We start from the raw sequence: 20,172 nt of genomic DNA on the forward strand, positions 1-20,172 counted from the left end.
AATAAAAGGGCTTTGACTTGTAGTGAATACATAGAATTCTGGACTTCGATTACACAAAACTGAGTCTGGGTCATGACCTGAAACTTAAAGTATGATCATGTTCAGTCAATCAGTAAACAATTTTTTTTTTAAGCAATTGGGGTTAAGTAACTGGCTCAAGGTTGCATGGCCAGTTATTTCTGGGTGTAGTGCTGAGTATCTGAGCCCAGCATTTGATCCAGGTCATCCTGACACTGGAGCCGGTGCTCTTACTCACTGAGCCACCTGGCTGCCCCATAGTAAACAATTTATTAAGTACCCACTATGTGCCAGGCACTGAACTAGGTGTTTTTGATACCAACAAAGACAAAAGACATTACTTGTTCTAAAGGAGTTCACAGCTTAATGGAGTAGGGAGACAACACATACAAAGAAGCTGAAAATATAGGGCAAGAAAGAGGGGTGATGGGGAAATACGAAAGAGGGGTTCCCAGGTCAGGTGCATTATGTAATCTTGTAGCCCTATGAGGTACCTCAGAAATAATAAGATGACTGCCTTGGGCTTCTTTAAATGGAGGATCTAGAAGAGGTTCTCCATCCTTACCTTCTCCAATCAGAGGAAATGAAGAACCTCAACAGCCTCATAGCAGTGATTTGATTTTTGGATACAATTTTTCCTCACCTGCAAAATGGAGGTAATAGCTGGAGAAGACATAACTGACAAGATTACTCTTGTATGTATCAGTTATTTTTTTTTCATTTTTTGTTATATAAGGTACTTTCCAGTTTTAATATTCTATACCTTTTGAGTTTGAGATCAGTCACCTAGATTTATTGGATTTGTGACAGGAACAGTGGTGTTTCTCTTTTGAGCTGCTCAAAGTAGAGAATCCTGAATTGAAGTGCATTGTACTCCTGGTGGTTTGTGAGATCCAAATATATGCCATAAGAAAATAACTCTAATCCATGTTCCTTCTAAAGACATTTGATGAATTTAGGGGACTATTGAAAGTTTTCTTTTCATGTGTGCCATCAGAATTTGTTCACAGCTTTCAATTTCACCAACAAAATCAAAAGCCATTTTGAGGGAACTATGTCATTTGCCTCAACATGGCAAGCTGAGGAATTTCTTACATAAGATTGGGCTTGGACTATCTGGTCCCCCTCATTGGTGTGCATTTCCTCCTCATCCTTCTCTCATCATAATAACTGCTAATGTGGATATAGTACTTGATTATGTGCGAGACACTGTGCTAAGCACCAAGTGTTCACATTTAACTCTAAAAATCCCAAACTTTCTTTCAAGCATTGGTGTAAGGGTTATGGGATTTAAAGATCTTCCATGCCCCATTGGACTTGCTGACATAGCAGGAAGGGGTGGGGCAAGAGGAAGTGGAAGCCAAGCTAGAGGTCCTGCAGTGACTAGCAGTGGCGGTGACAGTGGCAGCAGTGACAGCGGCAGCAGCGACAGCGGCAGCAGCACCAGCAGAGGCAGAGGCAGTGGTAGCAGTAGTGCTGAGGTGGAGGTGGAGGCGCAAACCCCTTTTTGAGCCAGCCAGAATTTCTGCTAAGGACTCCTGCTGAGGACTGCCAGAGGCCGGAGCTGCTAGGAGCATGCTTTCTGGATGCTGAGTAGTTGCTGTGAGTGGGGAGAGGAAGACCTTTGCCTGAGGTAGCCTATTCTGTTTTAAAGGATTGAGAATGTGGGTGCTTTCTACTTTATCTACCTTTGCCAAGTCTAAAAGAGGGAGAACCTGGAGATTTGGAAAGATGTTTGCAAGGAATACCCATAGAACCAGGCAAAGAACTGGCAGGAGTGTGCAGGAGAGGCTGGGTCCTTCTAACAAGTTATTGCCTCATGTGTAAAAGTAGGGATAAACTGCTGGAGGAGAGAGTGCGGATGGCTAGGGAGTCAGCTGGTTTGCCTGAGGATTCTTCTGTGTCACAGCATTCAGAAGAGCAAATTAGATGGACTCATGTGGTCCAGGAACAAGCTACTGTTCATGTAGCTAAAAGGAAGCAAAAACTAGTAGAAGGAATGTGCATGCAGCTTTTGTACAGGCTGGGCAGAGATGCCCTGACAGCTTCCAGGAGAATGTGTGTGAGGAGAATGGAGCAAGGTTAGATGAGGAGTCTTCTAATGTAGAAGTTCTCCCCATACAAAGAAGAAGACAAGAGAACCACCAGGGCAAAACAGAGTCCAGGAAAATAATCGAGGATTTCACTCAAAAGGAGATCACCACATTTCACATTTGGGACAGATTTTGAAACCTTTATATAGAGTCACAACCCCTGAGTCAAAGAAACAGTTGGTACAGTCCACTGCAAAATGGAATGAGGGATATGATGTATTAACTGAGGAACAAAAGAGACATGCCTGGTTTACTGATGGGACAGCAAAATATTTGGGCCAAAAAAGACATTAGAAAGCAGTGGCCTATAACCCATGTACTAGAAGGACTTTGGAAAGTACTGGGATAGGTGCAAGTAGCCAATATGCTGAACTTATGGCAGTATATCAAGCCATCAAAATAGAACAAGGAGGATAGTGTCATATATTCACTGATTCATGGGCAGTAGCTAATGGGTTAGCTACATGGATGCCCATGTGGAAAAATAAAAATTGGGAAATTCATGGCAAATAAGTCTGGGTCAAAGAATTATGGGAAGATATCTGGAACATGTCTTTGGTCACTGACTTGTCAGTTTTTCATGTAGATATGCTTATGTGGCCCTCACCATGCCATAACGTGAATACAATGCTCATGCTGATCGACCGGCAAAGATTGTTACTGAACATATTGTCCCTACTTTGACAACAACTGATGATCCGGTATTAGCAAAATGGGTACACCAAACAGCAGGCCATTTGGGGGTCCAGGCTACACACCAGTGGGCACAAGATCGAGGTATTAGTATCTCTCATTCACTGTTAAAACAGATAGCAGAAGAATGTCATATATGTCAATTGGAAAATGAGCGAACTGTTCCTTGGGTAGTAACTGGAGAGATAGCAAAAGGAAAAGTCCCAGCCCAGATCTGGCAAATAGATTATATTGGTCCACTACCACTAGATAAAGGATGCAGATGTACATGTGCTTGTGTTGACACCTATTCAGGTGTACTAGTGGCTTGTCCTTATAAGAATGAAACCCAGAAAAACACTTGTAAAACTCTAGATCTCATAAGTCATGGAACCCCAATGCAGATTCAAAGTGACAATGGGTCACATTTCAAAGGCAATGAAATGAAGAAGTATTGTATACTAACAATATAGAATGGATATATCATATTCCATATTATCCAGACGCATCTGGATTAATTGAAAGAATGAATGGATTACTGAAAGAACAGTTGAGGAAGTTAAGTTCCAATAATTCATATCAACATTGGAAGGATAATTTGTTCATGGCTTTACATAATTTGAATAATAGACCACTGGGAGGAAGTCCACCTCTAGCCAGAATGATGACCCCCAATTTGCAAATTAGAAAACAACAAACACATAAGATCCCAAATATTGAGCATTGGACCTTGAAGCCAGATGTCCCAGCACTGTACCCAGGAGCACCTGGTTCGGTGGGGTATGATTTACATTGTTTAGAGGACTTTTGGTTGGACAGAAAAGAAATAAGAAAAATCTCCACTGAGATATTCAAAAGAATCCCTAAAAATCACTTTGGACAGATTTTACCCAAATCAGCATTGGCAGCTCAAGGAATTCATGTATTGGCTGGAGTAATAGGTTCTAATTATCAAGGAGGAATTGTTGTAACATTCCATAATTTAGGTGAAGGGCCCATACAGATTCATAAAAATGATAGGATAGTTCAAGTGAATATTGTTCCTCATAAAACAATACCACTTGTAAAAACGGACACTCCTTCCAAAATAACTGTCAGAGGAACTGAAGGATTTTGTTCTACTGATAGAATAAAATCAGGAGCTAAAGCATGGGTAAAATAGAAGCCAGATGATATTCCAAAGGCTGCAGAGATTATAGCACATGGGAGGGATAACATTGTAACTATTGTTTGTTATGGAGAAGATGATTACAAAATTGTACCCTTAACTCATTTATTCTACAATGAGTGAGGCTACAATAGTCTGGTTATTGTCTCTTTGCTTCTTCTTGACTTTTTGTCTGTTCACCTTGTTTGCTAGATTTGTGTCCGCAGGCTTGGTACCCTCCACCTCTAGATGCCTGATAGCTTAAGCTGGATGTCACCCCCTGTCTGCAACTGTTATGTGTCACCCTTGGACCTGGAATCAAGCATATTTAGAACTGACCTCTCAAATGGGATCCCTTGGGACAGGGACAGCTCTACATCCAATTTCAGCAGCAAGTAGTGATGGAAGAAGAGACCTTTGCCCCTTACCCCAAGATTTTGGGATCCCATTTGTTTGGAGCGGGGACGGGGGGAATGATGGGGAGCTTGTGCTCAAGCCCCACCCTAAAATATGGTTTTCTGTGTTTATTGTGTGGTAACCTTGTTATATTGTTGTGAAATTCTGTTGACACCAGTTATTTCTAATGTATTTTTGCCAAGTAAGGGACATGAAAGATCTTGGGGCCAAATGTAAGGGTTATGGGATTTAAAGATTTTCCATGCCCCATTGGACTTGCTGATGTAGCAGGAAGGGGTGGGGCAAGAGGAAGCGGAAGCCAAGCTAGAGGTCCTGCAGTGACTAGCAGTGGTGGTGACAGTGGCAGCAGCATCAGCAGAGGCAGCGGCAGTGGTAGCAGTAGTGCCAAGGTGGAGGTGGGGGCACAAACCCCTTTTTGAGCCAGCCATAATTTCTGCTAAGGACTCCTGCTGATGACTGCCAGGGGCTGGAGCTGCTAGTAGTATGCTTCCTGGATGCTGAGTAGTTGCTGTGAGTGGGGAGAGGAAGACCTTTGCCTGAGGTAGCCTGTTCTGTTTTAAAGGCTTGAGAATGTAGGTGCTTTCTACTTTATCTACCTGTGCTAATTTCATAACTACTCTGATGGCTTTGTCATTCTGGTTTTGGGACTCAGTCATTTGGTGTTTTAATAAATGTTCTAGCTTTATCCCCCATATAGAAAGCCTGATATATTTTGTGATTAATAACCAAATCAGCATATTTATAATTGCCTTAGGCATTGTGAATATTGCATTGCTGATACATTTGGTCATGTGTTCTCTTCTACAAAAAGCACTTCCCTATTCATATCAGATGTTCATACTACCCCTCCAAAATAAATAAATTACCTTGTCTACAAAGCATTTAGCAAAAGAACCAACACACAACAGATCCTTAGTAAATTCTTGTTGACTTGATTTTATAAGCATACACACACATAAATATGTTTAATACACACGCAAACATATATATATGTACATATATACATGTATAATATATACACATATGTATGTATCTTCTTTTAAGTGTCTATGTTGTTCCCCTAACAAAATGTATACACCTTGAAATCAAGGATTGTTTTGCTTTATCCTTTGACAAACTCAGAGCCTAGCATGACATTTCCAACATAACTGATTCCTTATCAATTTCTCATGACTTTTTTATTTTCTAGTTCTCAATAAAATCATCTACTTTTTATAGGAAAATAAAAGTCTTATATTGTTGTAGTACAGAGTCCTAACCAATATGTCTACCTCATTTTTTTGTCATAACATTTAGCAGAGCAACTTATAATATTCTTGTACTCATAATATTTAGGCAGAAAGTTACTGTCAACTAGATCATGAGAAGAGGGAAGCATTTGTTTAACATCTACTGTTTGTGAGGCATGGTTCTAAGCACTTTATAAGTGTTATCTCAAATAAGAAATTTTCATTTCATAATATTTGCATCTCTGTTCAAACCTTTGAACTTTTTGTCTTGTTTGAAAGATAGGTACATTATGGACCACGTTTCTTTTGTCTAGGATAAATTAATACAAATAGCCAGGATGTTCCTCAGATAGATCACACTGAGAAGTCCAATTTCACAGTTGACTTTCTTTCCTTGGATTTTTATATTTTATATATTATATAAATATGTACTATATATATGTGTGTGTGTGTAATATATATATATAATACATATAAATAATATATAGAAATATAACATATATTATATAGGTTTTTCTAATGTTTCTATAAAATATGTGCATCTTTTGATGAGGGTGAATAGATGGTGCAGGCCTGGCCTAAAGTCAGGAAAAACTGAGTTCTAATTCAACCTCAAACACTTACTAGCTATGTAAGCAAGTCATTTAACCTTACTTGCCTCAGTTCCTGATCTGTAAAATAAACTGGAGAAGGAAATGACAAGTCACTCTCATATCTTTGCAATAAAACCCCAATTGGAATCATGAAGAGTTGGACATAATGAAAAAAAAACTCTACAACAACATTATTTGATGAACTAATGTGTGGAGAGTGTGGTATAGTATTAAAGTGCTGGAATTGAATTCAGGAAGACCTGGGTTTGAAATTTCACTTTAATACTCACCATTTGTGTGATAATGAACATGTAACTTCTTTGAGTCTCACTTTCCACATCTGTAAAATGTGTGAATGAATTTAGCTGATCTGTATTATCCCTTCCAGGTCTTGATTTATGATGTCATAATCTAGATCTCATTAGAATATATTTATACAATTAGACTATATAAATGCCTCTAATGCCTTGCAGCTTTCTAGAGGACTTCTGCTGTGAATAACTTTCAAAGTTCTGATTACATAGTATAGCAAATTCAAAAAAAATCAGAGCAAAACATTCACAGAAAATCAAAATACAGCATTCACAATGTTACAACTTATCATAGAAAATCAAAACACAGCATTCACCATGTCACAACTCAACAACTTGTCTCTAAAATGGCCACATAGTTTTCACCCAAGTAGTGACATAGTTTTAAACAAAGTACATTCATTTAGTCAATATCAAAATCTTTAAGTCAGTCCCAAAGTATAAAAGTCAAAGTTCTCCATCCCTAGGTCACAGTAAATCATAATCTTCTCAATCAGTACACAGTATCCAAGTAAAGTCTTCTTTCAGCTTGACTCGAGGCTGGCTCTCAGCTTCCATGGTTCCTCTTCCATGGTCCCAGCTCCAACTGTCACCTGAATTCAAAGGCAGGCAGCTCCCAGGTCCTTGTCCAGTTGTTCATCCAGTCCCCATTCTTTATTGAAGTCCGCAGTGTCCACTCCACCTCAGTCCTTCACAGTTCCCATGTCTGGGAAGACAAAGCTTGACACAGGCACAATAATTTTCATACACATTGCCAGCACCATAATTAATTCACTATCTACCTGTGAAATCAAATCAGACCCACCAACAAGATTTGAGAACTCAACACAAATCATCAACATAGAAATCAACACAGACCCACAAACAAGGTCCAAGAGGTCAGCACAAATCATCAGTAAAATCCCAGGACTTCCAAAACCCTCCTCCAGTACTTCTGTAAACATACAACCAGAAAATCCTCTTTCAGGGCTTCCAGTAAGGTCCCTGGGCTTCTGTACAAAGTATCACAAACAACCATCAATACAGACAAAGCAGACAAATAGAGTGGTCGGATACCACATGCTTTCTCCTTCTTCACTGTGCACAAGAGTCCTCTTCTCAATTCTTCTGTCTCTAGCCAAGATTTCATCTTATATATGGTCATTAGCTCCTCCCGTTGCTGTTGCAGGAGTTCATGAGTTCTAGGGCTCACAAGTTGTGGGGTTCATTTGTTCTGTTTCTTAACAGAGTTGATACAAGGCTCAAAAGACATGTGAACTGAATAAGGCGTTAATTTAATAGCTGAAACAAGGTGTGAACTACTTATGTGCTTGCCATTACAATGCCATTCTTAGACAATTAGAAAATCATGATCTACATGCAGCAATGTAAAATTTCAGAGAGAATGAAATCACACAGTGAAGATGCTTTAGTTAAAATACCCTCAAGAAGTAGAGATGGAATGATATAATCTACATCCATAATTAGCTATGATTTATTTTGGCCAAAGTTAGAATTTGAAAAGTTTTTTTTTCCTTCCAGATGAATAATAGCAAAGGATTTATTTATTATTCAGTAAAACTGAATACTTTTACAGTTTAATTCCATTCCACAAATATTTATTAGGATAGCACATTGACCTTGTAGCCCAGGAAGACCTGTTCAAGTTCTTTCTTTGACATATATTGGCATTTTCCTATTGATATGATGTCACTTTTTTATATTTATCCCCTTTTCCATCTTTAGAGGTTTGCTTATGATTTGAATGGCCACGTTATGCTTTGAAGGTCCTCTGATTTCTTCCCTGTACTCCTCTGAATCTAGATAGGTTAAATGTGGAAATGCCATCATCTGCCATTATCTCCTTTTAAAGCTCTCATATTCATAAGGCATTAAACATAGAAGAGACTTTTTATAGAGTTAAAGTCACCAAAAAGCCTCATATTGTAGGACTGAGATGTCATTTTCTGTTTTATTGGGGTTTTGATTCTTTATTTTTTTTAAAGCAATCGGGGTTAAGTAACTTGCTCAAGGTTACATGGCCAGTTATTTCTGGGTGTGGTGCTAAGTATCTGAGCCCGGATTTGAACCCAGGTCATCCCGACACTGGAGCCGGTGCTGTTACTTGCTGAGCCACCTGGCCACCCTGTGGGTTTTTGATTCTTGCTAATCAACTCTCATATGATCTGAATTGTTATTTTTACCCAGGGTTGGGTTCAGGTAATGGAAAGGAATCGAGAATTTCATAGAGAACCAAAAGCCTCACCCGCCAATTCCTTTTGATGCTGTTATAGTTATCATGGTTCATTGGAAGGATTGTTAGACTTTGTCTCTGTGTTTTTGGTTTGGAATCCTAGCTCTGGTACTATGTGTGTGAGCTTGGACAGTTTATTTTACCTCTCCAGGATGCAATTTCCACCTCTGTAAGTGGAAATAATTGGTCTACTTAGTCTCTAGGGTCCCTTTTGAATAAAAATCAATGATCATATGATCCTGTCATGTAGTGATAGAAAGAGCACTGGACTTGGCCTCAGGAAGATCTAGGTTAAAATACTATCTCAAAAATTGTGTGATCCTGGGAAACTTACTTAACATCATTGTGACTCAGTTTCCTTATCTGAAAAGAAAGGTATTGAATGTAATGACACCTAAGGTCCCTTTCAGCTCTAAATTCAGGATATTATTATCACCTGGTTGGGATTTTTTCTCCTTGCTATCTCTCACTAAGTTTAGGGATTCAAAGGAATTTCTGCCCTCTTTCTTCCCACTTATGGTTTTAATCCTCATGTTTCTCCTTGACTACTGGTCCAGGATATACAAATGAATCTTGTACTATCTTGATAAAACACTGAAATTATGTTAGAAGAGAAGCAGACTTAGAGATTACTCCAAGACAGGAGCTCATAGACTGTCTTCCCCCAGGGGCGATGCAGACATTCTAAAATAATGAAGATTCTTTTTTTTTTTTTTGCTAAACATAAAACTTCCAAATCTCCAAAGAATCAAAATGGTAGGTGTTTTGTATGTATTGGTTTGCATGTTGTCTCTCCAATTAGGTTACAACCTCTTTGAGGGCAGAGATGATGTTTTGACACTTTTTGTATGTACATTGAGGGCCTAGCACAGCTCTTGTAATTTTGTAGGTATTTACTAATTATGTGTTGAATAAATGTATAAGTGAAATGGGAAAACCCCTACTAAGTATAAATATCTCCAGTGCCCATTATAATGTCTCGTATGAGTAAATACTTAATAGACATTTATTGGTTTCTTCTTGGTTGATTAAATTGTTTTAGTCATCATCGAGATAAGTTATCTAACTTTATATCTTATTTTTATATCTGTTCCTTCACACAAGACTCAATCTCACTATTACTCCCTTGTTTTGTTTCTTCTCTACATATGTCTACAATCTTCCTCCTCTAGCACACATTCATAGTTACAAAGCAACTATATTTACTTAAATAAGCTGGCTGCCCTTTTTAACCACAAAGAGGGTTGTGAGTAGAATGTATATCACAGAAGACCCTGTGTAGAGTAGTAAGTCAAAGAATCCCTAAGGATGCTTGAGACAAAAGTTCTCAGAGCAAAACTCTTCTCACTTCAACATATGAGATAACAGAAAGATCGCATTGTCCTTCCCAGGAAATCAAAGTGAAAAGAATGTAGGAATGAGGTCAATAAGCTTAGGACTAGTCATATTTCCTTGTTCTAGGTCCTGGGAGACCATTTTTCACAACTATGTAGGAACTGAAATCAGATCATGTGTTTTGATCCCCAGGAGAACTCTTCTGTTTTGTGTATACTTCTATCACTTGGCCAAAATCCCAGCAAATTTTTGGCAGCCCTAATTAGGTGAATCCTCTGGAAATCAACAGTTATGGTTAAAATACAAATTTTTTAAATTAGTATTTTACAGTAAAATTTGTGTGGGTTTTTTGCTTTCCCAACTGAGAATCTCTAGAAATTACTAATACCTGCCAATAGATATCTTCAATTTAATAATGCATACCGATGCTAAGATTTTGCCTTGCCAAAGACAACGTATTGAAATAGAAATTGAAATGGAGCCTTATTCCTTTCCCTCTACCCCCAGAGAGAAAGAAAAGGTACTTTCATAAAAATTTTAAAGTTCCTTTAGATACTACTATTTGTGAATAATGTGACATTTTGCTGTTTGCATAAAGATATGGCATAAAAATACCCTCTAAGAAGGAATTTGAAAACATCAAAGTGCTTGACCTAATTGTCCTTTCAGGAAAGACCAGTGTGATAAAGGATATGTGTTTTAAAGATTATAATATGATTCTAAAAGAATAATAGATTAATTACAAAATATTTTCAGTATTACAGACATATGTGTAAAATGATTGAAGAACAACTGTATTTTTCACACACTTTTTTTTTTGCTTTTTGGAGGTAGGGCAATTGAGGTTAAGTGATTTGCCCAAGGTCACATGTCTAGGTTTTTTGTGTTAAATGTCTGAAGCTGGATTTGAACTCAGGTTCTCCTGACTACAGAACTGGTGCTCTATTCATTGGGCCACCTAGCCACCCCCCCACACTTTTAATATATATTTAATATGCATACATATGTACATATAAAATGTGTGCTAGCACACACACACACACATATATATATGCTAATCTTGTTTATGTAGTATTTTGTGTTTTACCAAGTATCTTACCAATATTATCTCCTTTTATTCTCACAACTTTGACAAGTGAATATTATTATTATGCCTATTTTACAGGTAGGAAAATTGAACCCTAGAGAGATAAATTGACTTACCCAGAATCAAATAAAGAGTAAATGTCTGGGGTTGGATAGGTTTAGTGTTCTCTCCACAGTACTGCCTAGCTACTTTGTAAATAGTTATGGGTATAGGAAGGGGCGAGAGGGGTGTGTGTGTGTTTGTGTGTATGTCTGTGTCTAATACATAAATATATATACACATATATATTTATATATGCATATATACATACACACATAAGTACATGTATGTATGTAGATAATTTTATGATGCTTTGAGTTTTCAAAGTAACTATGAACAAATGCTCAATATATGTATATATATATATTTCTCTATGTGTGTATATATGCATGTACATACACATATAACAGTATATCTATCTACCTATATATATGGAGGAGGCATTATTCAGTACTTAGTATGTGCTAGGCACTGTGGCATTAAGTACTTTACAAATATTACCTTGTTTGATCCTACAAGAACTTTGATGTTAGGAACCTTTATTGTCCCCATTTTAGAGGGAAGAAACTGAGGCATTTTTGTTGTGTGTTTTTTTAGTTGTTCAATTCTATCTGATTCTTCACACCTTCATGGATATCAGACCCTTCTATCTGCCACTGTCTCTCAAAATTCATGTTTGTTGTTTCCATAATACTATCTATTCATCTTATCTTCTGCCATCTGTTTTTCCTTTTGCCTTCACTCTTTCCCATCATCAAGGTCTTTCACACTGAGTCACATCATCTCATCATGTGGCCATAGTATTTAAGCTTCAACCTCATTATTTGACCTTCCAGTGAACAGCCTGAATTAATTTCTTTTAAGTATTGACGAATTTGATTTCCTTGCTGTCAAAGGGATACTTAGAAGTCTTCTCCAGCACCACAATTTGAAAGTATACATTCAGCAGCACTCAGCTTTACTTACAGTCCAACTCTCACAGCTATATATTGCTATTGGAAAAAAACATAGCTTTGACTGTATGAACCTTTGTTAGCAAGGTGATGTCTCTGCCTTTTAGTATGATATTCATATTTGCCATAACTGTCCTTCCAAGGAGCAAATGTCTTTTAATTTCATGGCTGCACTCACTATCTGCAGTGAACTTTGAGCCTTAGAATATAAACTCTGACCGTGCTTCCATTTATTCTCCTTCTATTTTCCAGGAAGCAATGGGAGTAGTTGCCAGTATATTTTTTCTCATGTTAAGCTTCAAGCCACCTTTTATACTCTCATCTTTCACTCTCAAGAGGTTTCTTAATCCCCCTTCACTTTGTCTCATCAGAGTGGTATCATCTGCATTTCTGAGATATTTGCTATTTCTCTTGAAACAACAGTACTTGCTTTTGATTCATCCAGCCTTTTATTTTGAATGATATACTCTCTATATAAGATAAATAAACAGCTTTATCATGTGCCTTTTTGTATATTAAGCAAATAAGTTGTTGCATATTTGGTTCAAACTGTTGCTTCTTGTCCCATGTACAGATTCCTCAGGAGACAAATAAGATGAACGGAGGCATACAGAGTTTAAATTATTTGCCCAGAATTATACAGACAACCAATGACTAAGGCAAATTTTAACTGACATCTAACACTCTATGCAACATGCCATTTACACACACACACACACACACATCCACTGCTATGGTGATTGTCTTCACATGCTTTCAAGGGAAAGATAAAAAGACCTCTAACACATTGAGCTTTCCCCCTATAGGTAACTTACATGAGAATATGGGGAATTGCTCATTAGATAAGTAGGTGCATATATAGTAAATTATATCATTAAAGTTAATATCAACAGCAGTGAGATTATGTTCAGTGAGGTTATAAGTGATTAAATACTCAAATTCATTGGAGTATTTGATTGCTGAGGCAAGGGGACTAGCTTGTTACTTTTGAAAAGAATAAAGCATAGTCTCTGTCTCAGAACTTTGGAAATCATTGATGCTTTCTTTAATCACTGCTATTCCATTCACTTAGTCTTAGGGAAGACAAAGTTAGGGAAACCAGGCAGTTGCAGGCACATACACCAAGAGGAATTCATTCTCAAGTAACTAGAATTTTTGTACAAGAGTTTCTCTTATTTTACCCAACTTCAGAGATTTGCACATATGTACATACCCATGTATGAATATATGTAGACATATGCATAATTCATATACTTGTATATGCACACATGTGTATATTATATATGTGCATGCACACATATAACAGTATATATGTGTATATATTCTCTCTGTATGCATTTATATGTATTGTGTATATATACACATTTATGCATGCATGTATGCATATGCATATATGTACAATACCAGAAGGAGATACGATGAATAACTGGAAAATATCTTTCAGAAATACATCTTCAGAAAACATCAAAATGGAATTCATCAAACTTGTACTAAGCACCTATTATGTACACTTTAAAATTCTTGGTATTGATAATATTATAACAAATAAACAAAATATGACGAAGACCAAATCTTGGAAGATTCTTGCTCTACCTACAAAGTTTAGATAATAATCTCATGAAATAAGGGTTTAAAGGGAAATTAGAGCAAGTTATTAGGTTAGTATCCATGAAATCATATCCCTATCTCTGTCTCTCTGGGCAGCTACATGGCACAATGAATAGAGTATTGGTCTTGGAATCAGGAAGATTCATCTTCTGGAGTTCAAACTTGGCCTAAGACACTTGTTAGCTGTGTTATCCTGAACAAGTTACTTCTTCCTGTTTGTCTTAGTTGCCTCATCTGTATAATGGGGTAGAGATGAAGAATTCTTGCCTTAGAAGCTATTTTGTCCACCCATCTAATTTTATGGTGGAATAAACTGAGGCATAGAGAGTTGAATGTCTGGCCCAATGTTCTCTGAGCCCAAAAAACAGTGGTATACTCCCTCTCCTCTTGGAGTTTATCGTGTATATGATGAATGTGATACAAACATAACAATGAATGAAAAAAAATAATAAACATGACAAATTCTCTTTACAAATATTTAGTAATTCTCTGCTATTGTTTTTCAAGAATTGATTTCATAACTAGTGTACTTTTTCCAGAATTCTGATAATGATGAGGATGAGGAATTTGGTGATGGTGGTGGTGGCAGTTCTTTATACAAATGAGGATTCCCCTCCCCAAAATGTTTTCTGATTACATACTTAATGCCAGGTATTGCAAATTGAGATGGATTGCCAGGGCAGAAGTCAATCATTCAAAGGGCTTTAACTGGCGTGAAATGAGATTCAATTATTCAAAAGGAAATATTAGACTAGCAGGAAAAGAAATCCTTAATGGTGATGCCCATTAGACATAGACATGCTGAGCCAACACGTGTCATTGCATGTTTGGGACACTGACAATTGGCCCAAACAAAGCATTAGAGAAGATTAGAGAAAACTCTCCTGTGTTGGCTCTTGGGAAATGACCTAATATTTCTTTTCTATTTTTAATTTCTACAGTCAATGGAATTTCACTTCCAAGAAAAATAAAGGAAGCTTTGGACGCTCTATCTTTTTCATTATGTGTAGTTTTCTTTCAGAATTCACAGTAGCTAAGAGGAATTTTCAGAGAATATATACAAGTAACCTTAACTCAAAAAGATCTAGCAAGGCATGATGTTTCATTATTATGGAAATCATTTCTCTTCATATCCATTCAATTTAATTGCTTTACCTATTCCTTCTCTTAATTATCTAATGGATGCTGTTGTGTAAACCCACTTATTATTATCCATAAATTTTACTGAATTAAGAATCAAAAGACTTGGACAATACTTCTAGTTTTGCCCCTGACTTGGTTTCGATTTTTTATCAGTATTTAATTTTTATTTACCCCAATTGCATGTAAAAACATTTTTTAACATTAGCTTCTATAATTTTGAGTTCCAAATTCCTTCCATTCTTCCTTCCCCACATCATTTCATTTAGAAGGCAAGAAGTTTGATATAGATTACACATGTGTAGCAATACAAAATATTTCCATAATAGTCACGTTGTGAAAGAAAACATAGACAATAGCAGGGAATAAAGCTCAAAAATTAAGGAAAGTTTAAAAAGTATGCTCCAATCTGTAGTCAGACATACTCTGTTCTTTCTCTGGATATAGATAGCATTTTTCATCATAAGTCTTTCAAACTGGTCTTGGATTGTATTGCTGAGGAGAGCTAAGTCATTCACAATTGATCATCTTATAACATTGCTGTTACTTTGTTCATAGTGTATTTCACTTTGCATCCGTTCATGTAAGTCTTGCCAGGTTTTTCTAAGAGCAGCCTGCTCATCATTTCTTATAACACAACAGTGTTCGATCATAATCATATACCACAATTTGTTCAGTCATTACTTAAGTGATAGGCATCCCTTCAATTTTCAAATTCTTGCCAACAGACTAGAGTTGTTTATAAATATTTTATGTACATATAGGTTATTTTTTTATTTTTTTGTTGTTTTTATAGACCTAGTAGTATTATTCCTAGGTCAAAGAGTATGGATGCACTACAGAATGGTTTAATCAGCTCACAACACCAATAATGCATTAATAACTCATTTTTCCCACATCCCAACCACCATTTTTCATTTTTTGTTTCTGTCCTGTGAGTCAATCTAATCAGTATGAGGCAGCAACTCAGAATTTATCTAATTTGCATTTCTCCAATAAATAGCATGACAGATCATTATTTTTTTCTGTGACTATAGATAGTTCTGTTTACTTCATCTTAAAACTATTCATATCTTTTTCCCATTTATCAAATGGGGAATGACTTCTATTCTTATAAATTTGATTCATTTATCAATATATTTTAGGAATGCTGCCTTTATCAGAGACACTGTCTGTAAAAATTATTTCCCATTGAGGCAGAGTCAAGATGGTGCAATTGAAAAAGGATTTCTGTGGGGCTCCCACTCCCATCTCCTCCAATTCATTTAAAAAATGCCTCTAAACAAACTTTGGAGCTACAGAACCCACAAAATGACAGAGAGAAGCTAACCTCCTGCTGAAGACAGTCTGGCAGGATGGCAGGAAGCAGTCAGAACAGCACTCTGAGAGCCAATCCCAGCCCTGCACAAGCCCAAGGTTTTAACCTCGAGGTGGCCACAACCAGCAACTGGCTGAAGGGACTTCACATCACCAGCAGCCGTGGCAGTTTCCAGAATTATCAAGCCATAGATGCTAAGGACAAAATGAGAGGTCAGTACAGTGTGGATTTTGGGACCTGGGACTTCGGGAGTGCGATCTGACCTTTGTCCCTGGGGCGAGAAGAAGCTGAGGCATGGTGGCCATCCAGCCACTGCCACATGGCTGCTTCAGAGCTCCTGGACTGCAGATTGCTGGGGGACCAAGCAACCAATCTGAGGGGTAATCATGCATGCTTTAACCTGCTTGGATCTGGATCACTATCTGGGATGGAGGTCCTGGGGTGCATGACCAGTGTGCCAGAGAATGTGGAAGCTTCAGAGAGCGCAACCAAATAATAGCTCCAGCATCTGAGAAAACCCCAGTGATGGGGACAAAGCTCTGTTACCAGAGTTCCACCATGGCAAAAAATGCAAACGTCAAGTAATTGAGTGGCAACATGAGCGAGCAAGGGAAGCAAGGCAAGAACAGGAGGCCAACTTTGGATTCATTTTTTGGGGACAAAAAGGATCAAAGCATGCAAATGGAGGAAGAAAGAGAAGTCAGAACTCCTTCACCAAACAGTTCCATCAAAAGAATAAGCTGCTTACAGGCCATAGATGAGCTTAAGAAGTATTTTGAAAACTAAATAATAGTAGTGGAAGAAAAATTGGGAAGAGAAATGAGAATGATGCAAGAAAATTATGAAATATGAGTCAGCAAACAGACTGAAGAAAATAACACCTTAAAAAACAGATTAAATAAAATTGCAAAAGAGGTTCAAAAAGGCAAAGAGAAGAATGCCTTAAAAAGACGAATTTGCCAAATGGAAAAAGAATCTCAAAAGTTCACTGAAGAGAATCATTCCTTCAGAATTAGATTGGAGCCAATAGAAGGTAGTGAATTAATGAGAAATCAAGGTACTATTAAACAGTTCCAAACAAATGAAAAAAAAATAGAAGGCAATGTGAAATATCTCATTGAAAAAAAAAAAACACTGAGGGTGGCCAGGTTGCTCAGTGAGTAAGAGTAAGCCAGCCCTGGACTTGGGAGAGCTGGGATAGGTTCTGGCCTCAGATACTTACACCCACAGAGATTAAATGGCTGTGTAACCTTGAGCAAGTTATTTAACCCCAATTGCTTAAAAAAAAGGAAAAAAAGAAAAAAAATACTAACCTGGAAAATAGATAAATGAGAAATAATTAAAAATTATTGGACTACCTGAAAGTCATGATCAAAAAAGGAACGTAGAAATCATCCTTCAGGAAATTCTCAAGGAAAATTGCCCTGATGTTTTAGAACCAGAGGGCACAATAGAGGTTTGAAGAATCCACTGATCACCTCCTAAAAAAGATCCCCAAAAGAAAACTCCTAGGAATATTATAGCCAGGTTCCAGAGTTCCCAGATCAAGAAGAAAATATTACAACAGTCAGGAAGAAGAAAAATTTGAATACCGTGGAAACACAATCAGGATAACCCAGGATCTGGCAGCTTCTACACTGAGAGATCAAAAGGCTTGCAATATCATATCTTGGAGGTCAAAGGAGCTGGGATTAAAACCAAGAATCATCTATGCTGGGATCTCCTTCCCAGCTCTGGCCGTGTCTTACCTTATTCCTGGTCTTTGGACGTCTCTGGCTTCTTGTCTCCAAGAACTTACCCCCACAGAACACCCAAGGACACGGAGGTTGCCAAGTGAGGCTGCTCTTTATTCAGTTACATCTTAACAGTGTGGCCATCAGAACAAAGCAGAATGGAACCATGGGACAGAGAGAGCGGGACAGAGAGAGAGAGAGAGAGAGAGAGAGAGAGAGAGAGAGAGAGCCTCCCCTTGCCTTTTCCCTAATATCCTTATCATTCTTCTTTCTGTCACATATCATGTAGGAGCCAATCGTGCACTCTCCCAACTGCAGGGCAAAGGAGTATGTGTTAAGAGGAGTCCGTGTTGATTTGGCATGTTCAATGCCACCTCGGCCTTTCCCAACCTGGCAAAGTCGGCTCCCACGGCACTGCGCTCAATGCCATGTCGGCCCTTTCGGTCCGGCAGAGTCAGCCTCCACATCTCCAAGCTCCTGCCCCTCAGAGGTCACATGCACCCCCTCTGACATCTTCTGACTGCCGCGGTGTCTCTCACACTCGCAGCTCTATCATCTCCCTTTTCTTGTTTTATGGGTGACCACCAAGGGGAATAGCCATAGTGACAGCATGTCGCAAGCTTGCATTTAAAATTAAAAAAGCACAGTGAAGTGCAATACAACCAATGATAACTATAAGTAGCGTTTGCACCAAGGAGGCTCCCAGCCCCATAAGCCATGAAGTGGTGAAATGACCACGTATCCAATCTACTAAATCTTGAGGCCCACATGATGGTATGGTAAAATTATGAGACACTTGTTGAATTTCCCTGGCTAAGAATGTCAGTTGTTCTATTTCTTCAGATACATTGGCTGCCAGAAAGGCTCCCTGTAAATGTTTCTCTATTCTTTCCCATAATACAGGAAATTTAGACCCAGTAAGGTTTAAAGGTAGAGGAGTAACACATATTGTGAGTTTATATTTCCAATGGCAGGGTATTTCTTGGATAACCTCCTCTAGTGCCATTTCATTACCCACTGCAAGAATAGCTTCCTTCAAAGGTGATATTTCCCCTTGAATACCTTTATCTATTCTAGCTTGCAAATCCCATGCTTTTGTTTCTTTGTCCATAAAAGTTTTCAATTGTGAAGCTATATATCCCACTTGGTCATATAGCTGCTTTATCTGAAATTCTTGAAAGGCAGAAATAGCTAAATTTACAACATCAAACATAAGTTCCAATGCCTCTTGCTTTTCCCTCCTTATCATATCTGTCAAAGTCTTCCAAGCCACTTCTCCTGGGGATGCTGCCCAGGGCATCACCACCTTTGCCAGTATAATGACATATCTGGGTTGCTTAACTAACGTTAGTGCACCCCTCTTTGGGATGTATTGATTTATCAATTGTTTCAAGTCACACTCACGTGCTTCCACCTTATACTGAGGTGGAATGCTTTGAAGTTTAGTAGTCTTCATGCTGGAACAATCTAAAAAGGCATAACCTTGCGGGGCCCAAATTTCCCCCAAGAAGTTATATAAAAACATATCATAAGTCACATTGTGAGAATGGGTATAGTTCATCCCATCTGCAAAGATGCGATACCACACTTCATATGTATTGTCAGTTCAATTTGTGTCTGAGGTGGTGCGTTGGCAGACCATCACCCATGCCTGAGTTTTGTTCATGGCAGCCCAGACTTTCCAGAGGTCATGATGACATCTCCCTGCTTTAAGACAGGGGACAGGTGCTGCCAATTGCTGCCACGCCTTGTTTCCTGGACTGTCCCAAAAAATTAACTCTATGTCTTTGATGCTTCCCACCTGCTCCCGGATTGGGTGTCCTGTACTACAGGCCACTGTGTGTGACCATGTGTCCATTTCTCCAACTTTGCAACCAGAGAGATCAGTAGATAGGTTACCAGTAGGAGACTCTTGCTGTTCATGTTGATTGCCAACATAGTAATTTTCAGGCTTGATGGGTGAGTAGAGTCTAGAGCCCATCATCATCCTGTGGACATGTCATGTGGTTTGAGTTCAATACATCCTGGAACACTTTTTTCCACAAAACAGATGGGGTAAGAAGGTGTTATAAATGTGAAGTTGAAGTTGGAAGTCATTATGGTGTTTTGTTTTGTTTCAGGGACCATCGACCCTACTAGACGAGATATGTTCCCCCTCAGTTCAAATGTGGGAGTCGGCTCTCCCCACCCCACAAGGTGTACTATGGGTGTGTGTTTTATGAGAGCCCAGGTCCGTTGTCCCTGCA

This window comes from Petaurus breviceps, unplaced genomic scaffold (assembly GCF_028583685.1).
Source record: "Petaurus breviceps papuanus isolate PSGF00001 unplaced genomic scaffold, PetGlider_PUasm1.0 156, whole genome shotgun sequence".
NCBI lineage: Eukaryota > Metazoa > Chordata > Mammalia > Diprotodontia > Petauridae > Petaurus > Petaurus breviceps.